Below are 9,251 nucleotides of genomic sequence, written 5' to 3' on the forward strand. Positions count from 1 at the left end.
CTTTGGGAAATGTTTACAACAATGTCTCCTTGCTGAACAGTTCTGGCCTTTCCCCTGTGAGTTTCTCTGTAAGTGGGCTTTGTCCATCTTCTCGGGGACAGAGGACACCTGCCAAGAGAGGAGAGGCGAAGAGCCACCATTGTGATTCTGAGCCGCCCAGTCTCAGGCTCCTTTGAGTCCAGTGCCAGCCTTGGCAAAACCCACCACCCCCCAAACAAATGCTGTTTAAAAATCCGAAGGCAGCTGCTAGGGAGGGAAGTCCAAGACGGCAGAAAGGGACAGTGGCGCTCCGGCTGGCTCTCTGCCCACTGCGTGTGGATCAGCCAAAGCCTGGTTCTCCATCCTTTCTGTGCACAGCCGGATGAAAGCCAGGGTCCGCGAAGGCATCCTGTTTGTGGAGAAGCGGTGTTTACTCACAGGACGGCCCTGGAGAGCCTCGCCCAGGCCTCCACCAAATGTCCAGAGCTGGAATTGCCCAGCAAGGACAAGACTGGCGGCTCCAACACAGCATCCTCAGGGACCCAAAATGAGGGTCAAGCCCCGATGAGCACTGAGTCCCAATGGGGAACTAAACTGTGTCCTTGGGTGTCACTGACAGGCGAGGGCTCAGGAGGGGAGAAAAGTGGAGGGTGAAAGGGAGAGAGGGGTGCAAAAGAGAGAAGAAAAGGGGCCATGCCGTGCGGGATAGCTGAGCAGGGTCAGCTAAGGAGCAGGCTGGCCGGGCACGTGCGACGGGAACCACCACCGGGTCAGCCACAGACGGGCAGTGGGTGGTGAGACCGAGGGACTGCCCTCTTGGTATGAATCCCATCGCTGGGACTTTTTATCCATCCTGCCTCCCTCTGTCCTCAGCAGAATCCCGACCTGTGTTCCTCCCCTTGGCGGGGAGTCTTGACTTGCTGTTTGGACCTCGGTCAAGCTCTATCTTTAGGGAAGGGTCAGTTCCCAAACCCTCACCCTGACTGCTCTCAACGACCCAGAACCCAGGGCTGCCCGCTTAAGGGGACAAAGAGTGGGTTCCGCCTCCAGGATAGGGAGGCCTCCACGTGTTCTGCCAGCTGTCCCTGGCCTGGGCAGCCGGGGCCCTGTCTGGGGTGCTGGCCGACTTCCCTCCGTGCAGTACAGCCAGCAGCAGGAGGCCCCCTCCCTCCACAGGCCTGGGGATGGGGTGCCCCCCACCAACCCCACCCCAATCGCAGCCACTCCCTTGATTAGGGCGCTTCAAAGGGGCTTGAAAACATTTCCATCCAACTCTACAGCATCAAAGAAGCCATGTCCATAATCCCACTCATCAATCCTATGCATTATTTACATTTCTCCAATGCCCTTTCCATTTTTCGTCTGTGAAAGTGTATGTTTCTATGTAGTTGTAATTGTGGGGCATATATATTTCACTCAGCATTATTTCCTGTATATTTTTCCAAGGTTCCGCCTAGTGCCCATATTTATTATTTTTGCAACCACCTAATAGACCACTGAGCTAATTACACTGAAATTTACTTCGTGTTCTACTATAATTGGATTTTCTTTCGCTTTTAGATTTTTTGCTGTTACAAAGAGGTAATAAACATCTGTATAGAATCAGACCCCCTCCCGCCCTTTTTTTTTTCTTCTTGTTTTGAATTATTTCCCTCAAGTAAAATTCCCAGGAGTGGGATTACTGGGTCAAAAGAGATGAACATTTTTATGGCTCTTGATATATATGGCCAAATTATTTTCCCAAATGACTGTATCAATTTCCATAGCCATAAGAGATGGGTAAGAATGTTCCAGTGGGAGTGGGGGCAAGACTTCAAATTTTCAAAATAGAGTTTATTGGGGTTTTTTTTTTCCCTCTTGCCCATAATGGGGGATTTTAAACTTGTGGCAGTCCCCTGGCTTTGCTTTAAGTGGTTTCCATTTATAAATGCTATTTTATATGAAAATGAAGATATGTATGTATATGCATGACTGGGACACTGTGCTGTACACCAGAAAGTGACACACTGTAGCTGATGGTACTTCCATAATAAAAAACAAAAACAAGCCCCTCCTGTTATTGTAGCATCTCTAATGCTCTCACAGGTGATCTCTTTACATTCCTCTAGTCTGTTATTAGAAGATCCAAATGTAGGCATTGGGGGTGGAGAGGAGGGGACTCATCTGAGAGAGAACGGAATCAGTCAGTGGGGCTCGGTGATTGAGTAGGTGTGGGTAGGACCAAGTGCCGCAAGGACGAGAAGGACTCTCAGGTCTCTGGGTAGGATGCCTGGATGGTGGTGTCTTGAGCAAGACTGGGACCAGAGGAGGAACCAGTTGGGGTAGAAGCTGGTCATAATGGGAACTGCAGCTGGAGTCGTGGGCTGGTGGGTGGAAGAACAATGGAAACCCACTGGAATATCCAGTTTAAGAAGAAAACTGAGAGATTCAGTCCTAGTAGATATGAAATGTGATTAGTTCCTTACCTGCCACTGTATTTCCAAATCTATTTCTCCCAGTCTCTCGCCCCAGATCCCAATAAGGGCAGGTCTAACGATCCTGGGCCAGTTAAAATTCCAGAGCAGGAGACCGCTCCTTTGGAATCAGCGTAGAGTCACCACCATCCATTTCTCCCTTGGATGGTACTGATTTTGGGGGCTTGTGGGTTTTGCCAAGGGAACTGTATCAGTGGAGTGTGTGCAGCCGCTGTAACGTTATTAGCCACACTCCTAATTAATCCCTGAGAATCTCAGGCATATTTCTTTCTGTCCTTGGCTCAAATGAAGGTGTGTTAACAACTCCTTGCCTCCGAGTTCCTAAATGAGCCCCACACCCTCTGCCAGCGATGCTATAATTTCATCGAAATGGGACCCTTTCCCTTTGATCTCCTCTGGTTCTTAAATCCAGCAGTTGTGTGTTCGAACATCAATAGAAATGGGGTTTCAAGCTTCCTCTTTCATTATCTTTCTCAAAGATTAAACAAGAGAGAGAGAGCAAAAGGGGGAAAAAATGTCCTAAGCTTTGTAGATGAGGTAATATTTTTATAGTAATTTCTTTATCTGATTATATCAGAGCAACAAAGATGTTGTTTCGAAATACAGGTCCGCCCCCCTCTCTCCATTTGAAAGGTGGCTTTTCTTAAAAATAATTTTAAAAGGCACCCACCTCACACCACCCTCCCCATCGTCTACTGCCAGTGCTAGACGCCTCCTGCCCTGTCCAGGATCGTGGTCAGGGAAGATGTCTGGGTGTTCTCAAGCTCTGGAGGTCTGGAGGTGAGTCTGAAAGCTCTGTGGGTCAAGGATGAGATGCAGTCTTTCCAAGGAACTACCCTATTTCTCAGAAAGGAACTTTCTGTTCTTGGCAGTGCGGGGAGAAGAGGCTTCTAGATTAAGAATAATTAAATATCTGACCCACGACTCCCCAAATGCCTGTGGCTTCTCGGGCTTTGATGTGGGCAGCTTACTGTAGAACGGAAAAGTACAGCTTCTTCTCAAAGCCTTCCGCATCTGGGAGTGAGGAAGGCAAGGAGTGAGGAACTCCAGGGTCTCTGGCTTGAAAACAGGCAGGACCCCAGCCAGAGTCTCTGGGCAGTGGGGATGTGCGTGAGCATGAATCTTGAAGTCATAACTGCTTCACGTGGCCCATGCACGGCCCACACCCTCTAACGTCTGCCAGTGTCCGTAGCCTGATCTCGAACCCTGCCGCCTCTCACTTCACTCATCCCCCTTGGTCTCTCCCAACTCCTCCTTCTCGCCCTTTTTCCTCCCGCCGTGAAGCCTTTGCATGGGGCTGTTGTCTCTGCTTAGAATGCTTCCATGTCCCCTCTCTGTCTACATGTAACCTCTATTCGCCCTTCAGCTCTCTGCCCAACTGTGCATCAGTAAGGGGAGGGTGAGCCACGCTACAGTAACGACTAGCCTTTGAAAACTCAATGGCTTAACATAATAAAAGCCTGTTTCCTACTGCTGTTAAAGTCTGATGTGTCTTCAACAGCTCTCCCTAGTGACTCTCCGAAGCAGTCCTGCAGGGATCCGGGATCTTCTGCTATCTGGCTGTGCCATCTCGGAATCGAAAAAGTAAGCGTGTAGAAGGTTTGCATAGGGGATGTCTGATGGCCAGGTCTGGTGATGGCTTACCTCACTTCTGCTTTTATTCCATCAGCCAAAACCTAGTCACACGGGCCCATCCAGATGCAAGAAAGGCTGGGAGATGTCGTCATGTGTGCTTGGGAGGCAAATGAAAGTCTGATGACCTTGGAGCGTGGTTTCCACCAGAAGTGTCAGGTAAGCCTTTTGTGACTTCCTGGTGGGATCTAACAGGTTAAGGCGCCCATTTCCTCTGTTTTTCTCTCCTTCGGAGCACTTTTTACAACGGTACTTTTCTATCAGTTTGTGTGATTATTTGGTTACGTATACTGTACGCTCCCTGAGGCCAGGGACCTATCATACCTGCCTGGAACATAGCAGGCATTCGGTATTTTTTGTATCAAGGAATTTGTCCATCAGTAGAGTGTCCAGAGTCTTGAAATTCAGATGCTTCCCTGGACCAGAACAGAATGGAAGAGGGCAGGAGAGCCTTGGAAGGACGTCTTTCTCTTTGCTTTGAGGCGCATAATATAAGGGGAAACATGCATTTCAGGTGGGTGGGTGGGGTTCTGTGTTAGCTATCATGTTAATCAGTGTTCGTAATTGCAACCAACAAAATTCACTCTGGAGAACTTAAACAGAAAAAGAAGCTTATTAAAGGATATTCATAAAAACGGGAGAGGTCCAGAGAGCCGAGCTGGGGGGCTCTGCTGCCCGACACAATGTCCCTATGACCCTCAGCACTGATCCAGGTGACACCTTGGCCACTCCTTGGGATGACACCAGACAGAGCCCCAGACTCCACTGCAGATACAGCCTCTGCCCCTGGCAGCTCGGGGTCTACACTGGAAACCAGATATTTACACAGCCATCTTTTACTAAACGGATTCTGGGTGGCGCCTAATTCTTGGAATCGCTCCTGAAGCCGTGTCCCACAAAGGTGTTTCCGATTGGCTGAGCCTAAATCACATGACCAAGCCCTCGCTGCAAAAAAAAATGGATGGGAAAGCAAGTGTCTTGGGGAAATGCAGACCACGAAGAGGGAGGTAACCCAAACACAGGAACATAGGGAGCACGCTCAAAGGCAGCGGGTGGCTTTCAAAACAACAACAGAAAAGGTTACTGTTTACACAGGAAGGTTCAGATCAGTTTGGAGCCTGGAGTGGGGTTTGAGATGACGTTAGGAAGGCCTGGAGGAACTAAACAGAGACTCCTAGAACCAGTCCAAGTGCACTGAGGGCACGCCATGATTTGGGGTGGGCGGGGGGTCTCTTTTTCAAAGTTTAATGAAAAACATAGGGCTAAAGAACTAAAGGTGGTGAAAATATACTTTCTTTTTTACAGACTCTAAATATAAATTGTTTCAATCCTTCACATTGTTTTCCGCCAACTTGCTTTGTTTTCCCTCTTGAACTTATTTTTAAAAACCAGACAACAATAAAAACACCGAGGAGCAGATGGTGGGGTGCGAGTGGGGGCACTTAGGATGGTCCCAGCCCACCCCGCTGCCGCCCAGGCTTGGATCTCAGCTGCTTCTGCCAGAACCCAGTCCCTCTGTTTGCATCCGGCATTAAAACAGCCTGAACTAGGTCCCTTGGTCGTTAGTGGGGTGCTGGGAACCCAGCAGCACAAAGCTTCCCCTTCTTCCTGCCTGGCAGGACATACTTTCAGGAATGCCGTGAATGCTGGCTGCTGTCAGCCCCGGGCATCTTCCAAAGGATGCTCAGTGAGTAGGTGGCGGGGGATACTGATTGCATTGCACTGACAAAGCCTTGGCGTCTTTGCCAAACCAGCAGCAGACAGAACACACTGCGGGTTGGACCCGGACCTGGGGGTAAGTGAGGGGAGGGAGTCTTAAGACTGTGAGCCTGGAGTCTGGCTATAGGCCATTGTATCAGAATTACCCTTCAGACAAGATCCATGGGAGAGAGAACAGATCTGTCTGAAATGGGTTAAAGCAAAGTGGCGGGAGTGGGGAATGACAGAAGACCTACAGCCCAAATTCCCTTAGATAAGCCTGCAAAATCTGGAAGACACACAGAAGAATCTGCCCGTGGAAGGTCGTGGGTTTCACAGTGGCCTGAGAATGGGAAAAATATTTATTTTTCCCAGTCTCATCTTGGCCTGTTCATAATGCTCCTGGGAGAGACGCCTGAAGGCCCCCTTCTCCATCCTTCCTCCTGCTTCAGTTAGGAAAGGCTAGCTTGTGCTGCAGTAACAAAGCCTCCGCAAGTCTCATTGGCTTAAAAGAGCAAACGTGTGTTTCTCCCTCACTCCACACACTCAGCGCGGGTCGGCAGGTGTTCTGCTCCGGGCGGATCTTGCAGCCACTGCCATGAATGTTACCAGCCCCTGTGGCAGAGGAAAGGGAGGAAGCAGTGGGAGGCCTTTCATGGGAAGTCAAGCGCTCCAGCATGGAAATCACCCACTTCGTCTTGGGTTAACTGGCAAGAACTAGCTACCTGGTCCTTCCCCAACGACAAAGGATCAGAAAAGGCAACCTGAGATGTCCAAGAGCTGGAAATACAGGGTAAAAAGCCCTTAAGACTGCTCACTGCACCTTCTCCTCCTCCTCCTCCCAGGATTCTCTCTCCTCTTTTGATCCCTCTGGTCTCTTCATGGGGTCCCCTTCCATGAAGGAGGCTCAGGGTCAGGTTTTTCAGGTTTTAGGTACGCATCTTACTTCCGACCTTCAGCACTAATAGAAGAGGACGTTGTTGGTTTTCCAGAGTAAAGCATCTCCAACTTAGCTACGTCTTTCTTTTGCTCTTTTTGACGGCTTCTCCTAGCATGCCTTTGGTAAATTGTTTTGCTGGGAAAGTCTTCCCACGTAAGGCATCTGACGTTGTGGAACAGAGACAGGCCATTTTTGCTGTGCCACGGCCACATTGCTGCCCATATAATCTATTTCACTAAAGACTTCCAGGAGCCAGTGGAGAGAGGCAAAGAGAAGTGGGTGAGGGATTAAAAAAAGTCTTAATGCATTTGTAATGTTTTTCTCTTAGAATAAAAGACATGATGCTTATAAATCACTAGCCTGTTTCTCTGACCCTGGTTGGGGTATGTCATCTGTCTCCACGACAAGCTGTGTGATGAGGTGGAAGTTCACTCAGGTGTGGATTTAAAAGCAGTATGCCGACCGTTCTCACAGTGTGGTCGCTGGGCTGCCAGCAGCAGCACCACTTAGGAACTTGTTAGACACGCACATCCTCGGGTCTCCTCCCGGGTTTACTGAATCAGCATCTCTAGGGGTTGGTGTTCAACAATGATACTCACTGAAGTTTGAGGACCACTGGGGTATGCCGTTGCTTTCTGTGTGCGGACAAGTACCTACCTGAAGCTGTCCGGGCTCTAGTTTCCTCATCTGCAAAATCAGAACTAGGAACCCCCCCCCCACCACATGATAAGCCCGGGGGCTCTTGGTACAGAGTATCTGGTAGATGGTAAGGTCTCTTTCCACGTTCTTTCTTTTCCACTCCTTTTTTCCTCCCTGTGGCAAATTGTTCTTTCCAGAAATGGTCACAACACTGTCTCCCATCCCTCACGTTTTCTCCTACACTGTGACAGTCCTCCCATTAAGGATTTCATGTCCTCTCTCTTAAACCAGGGAAGACTTTCATGACTGCTGGTCTCACTCTGTGACAATAGAGTATGACCCAAGTGAGGCTATGTGACTTCTGAGGTTAGAGTATAAGAACTCCATGTATTTCAACCTTGCTTTCTTAACACAGTTGCCTTTGGCTCTTGAAACCCAGCGCCATGCTGCGAGGAAGCCCAAACCAGCCCATGTGGAAAGATACCAGAGAGACACCCCTGTGTAGGTCAACGAACAGCCCAGCTCAGGTCCCAGCTGACAGGTAATATCAACCGTCAGATGTGTGAATGATGATACGTTCAGATGATTCCAGCTCCTGGTGGTCATCAGACATTGTGGAATGGGAACAAGTTATTCTCCCTGCCATGGCCAAATCACTGCACATAGAGTCCATCAGGATCATACAGTGCTTGTTTTATGCCTGTATCCTTTGGGGTGGTTGGTTCTGCAGCAGCAGAAAGCTGAGATGCTCCCCTGATGTTGACCTGGGAATTCATCCACGGTGACCTACGGCATCCCAGAGAGCAGAGGCAGAAGGTGACGGAGGGAGAGAAATGTGAAGAAAAGGCAAAGCTCTGTCTGCAGGAAGCCTGAGGCAATAGAAGTCTGAAAAGTAAACAGTAAGGGGCTGAGGTGGTCAGAAGTGCTTAGTTGCTGTCCACCAAGAGATGGTCCCTCATAGCGTCTTCCACAGGCTCACATTGATTTCCAGGGCTTGGGAGGGGAACCCATGGACCACATGTCTAAATAATGAGACATTAGAAGGAATAAATCAAGCCAACAAACTGCAAAGGATGTTCCCTCCTTCTCTCATGATGTAAGTTCAGAATGACCTGGATGGCCAGGTGCAGATTCTTGGGCTCCTGGGAATTCCTTGCTGGAAGGTGAATGAAAATCAGACCCCTGACCCCTGATCCCTGACCCATCTCCCTTTCACTTCCCACCCTCAGCTCCATCCCAGGCTGTCTCAGTGTCCTCATTTCTAAAATGGGGCTCCAGATGCTGTCACCTTCTCAGCCTGCGATGAGGATTCAAAGTGGTAACCATGTGCTGGCATGTAACAACTGCTCAATAAACTGGAATAATAATAATAGTATTTTGACATTAAATATTTCAAGTGCTATCATGGAGAAGAAGACTTTGATTTATTTTTTATACTTCCTGAGTATGTAATTAAAGACCAGTGGTGGGAAGTTACAGAAAAGCAGATTTTGGTGCAACCTAGAAAGATCTTTTTATGATAAGAACGCTCTGAAAATGGGTTAAAATCCTTCAGGAAGTAGAAATGTGTCAGGTGGGAGCTGGATTTAAGCAGCCTTAAAAGTTCACTTCTGATTCTGACTCTGTGTGAAGTTATATTTTTACTCTGGGTTTTATCCAACGATCTGTCTTTGGGACGCACATATCACGTGGATCAGTTTCTTAGATAGTTAACCCTTGGTGCTCAGGAATCAGGTGCCCACAATTTACATATCATACCATACATTTAAGGAAAAGCCTTGGAAAGCTTTTGGAAAGAATTAATATCTTGTGCAGCTGTAATAGTTAAGGTGATTGTAAGTCAAGTTACTAAAACTCACTAGCTTACCGAAAAAAGGCGACTTTCCTGG

The 9,251-nt window shown here is 48.5% G+C and overlaps 1 long non-coding RNA gene across 3 annotated transcripts; it reads left to right on the top strand.

The window, feature by feature from the left end:
- Nucleotides 1-3,114: 3,114 nt before the first annotated feature.
- Nucleotides 3,115-8,704, top strand: LOC140686339 (uncharacterized). 3 transcript variants are annotated; one of them, XR_012060076.1, is made up of 5 exons: nucleotides 3,115-3,233; nucleotides 3,955-4,037; nucleotides 4,123-4,244; nucleotides 6,334-6,576; nucleotides 7,778-8,704. It is a non-coding gene; the product is annotated as an uncharacterized lncRNA (long non-coding RNA). The 3 variants fall into 3 exon arrangements; XR_012060074.1 differs by lacking the exon at nucleotides 6,334-6,576; XR_012060075.1 differs by lacking the exons at nucleotides 3,115-3,233; nucleotides 6,334-6,576 and adding an exon at nucleotides 3,468-3,559.
- The last annotated feature ends 547 nt before the right edge of the window (nucleotides 8,705-9,251 follow it).

Source organism: Vicugna pacos, chromosome 16 (assembly GCF_048564905.1).
Source record: "Vicugna pacos chromosome 16, VicPac4, whole genome shotgun sequence".
Lineage (NCBI taxonomy): Eukaryota > Metazoa > Chordata > Mammalia > Artiodactyla > Camelidae > Vicugna > Vicugna pacos.